The sequence below is a fragment of the Suncus etruscus genome, chromosome 7 (assembly GCF_024139225.1).
Source record: "Suncus etruscus isolate mSunEtr1 chromosome 7, mSunEtr1.pri.cur, whole genome shotgun sequence".
In the NCBI taxonomy this organism is placed as follows: Eukaryota; Metazoa; Chordata; class Mammalia; order Eulipotyphla; family Soricidae; genus Suncus; species Suncus etruscus.
In genome coordinates, this window is record NC_064854.1 from 32,341,575 (window position 1) to 32,342,631 (window position 1,057).

General features: G+C 32.0%; 1 non-coding gene across 1 annotated transcript; it reads right to left on the reverse strand.

Moving 5' to 3' along the window:
* Window positions 1-528: 528 nt before the first annotated feature.
* Window positions 529-661, reverse strand: LOC126014715 (small nucleolar RNA SNORA51). Its single transcript, XR_007497715.1, has one exon. It is a non-coding gene; the product is annotated as a small nucleolar RNA SNORA51 (small nucleolar RNA).
* Between the last annotated feature and the right edge of the window lie 396 nt (window positions 662-1,057).

Here is a 1,057-nt window from a genome sequence, read left to right on the forward strand (position 1 = left end):
ATCTAACAGTTTTTTGTCATTCTTATAAAATTTCAGGAGGACCTAGCTTAACTATTAGTCTTGTTAAAATTTATTCTGCTTGTCTATCAATCTTAACTTACAAAACTTTTCTTTTTCTATTTCTTTGATTATTGCCTCATTTTTCTTTTGTCTTCCTGAAATTATATTAGTCTTCTTAAATGTATCTTACATGCTTTCTATAAATTTTCTACACTATTCTAATCAATTCCATTTTGTTTAAAGCAGTGATGATTTTTATTTTTCACAACAGCATGAAATCTTAGATCTGCTACTCTGATTCCTTCACAGAAAAATATATTGGGTCATATGCTTCAGGTACTAATTCTGTTTTGCTCTCTGAAATGGATCATGGGTTATTAAACACTCCTGATACTTGAAGAAACAATTTAATATTTGAAATCAAATTTTGTTTTTAAAGTAAAAATTTAGAAAATTCAGGGGATAAATGGAATAAAACCAAAAATGTTCTCACTAACTAAATATAATCACATTCAAATAAATAATTTTTTTTGTTCCCCAATTCACAATACAGACCAGGCAAAGGGCCTGTGTTGAGGTGTATATGGGGTGCATTTACTGCACCTCCTCTTTCTATACAGTCAGTGTAAAGAACACAGCCTGTGGTAAGAATTGGGAGGGCTTATCTTTTATTTTTTGTTTTGATTTGATTTATATATATATATATAAACATATATATATACAAAAAAATCCTCACCAGTGCAACAATCCCATGACCAATATCCCAAGTGTCCTTCCTATTTTTTGTTTTGATTTGATTTATATATATATATATATATATATACAAAAAAAATCCTCACCAGTGCAACAATCCCATGACCAATATCCCAAGTGTCCTTCCTCCCCACCCCACACAGGCCTGTACTCCAGATAGGCTTTCTACTTCCCTCATTCAGTCACATTTTGTTATGATGGTTCTCAGTGTAATTATTTCTGTGACTGCACTAAACAATTCCTGTGGTGAGCTTCATGTCAGGAGCTGGACCCTCCAGTCCTCTATTTTGTCTCTGAGAATCAT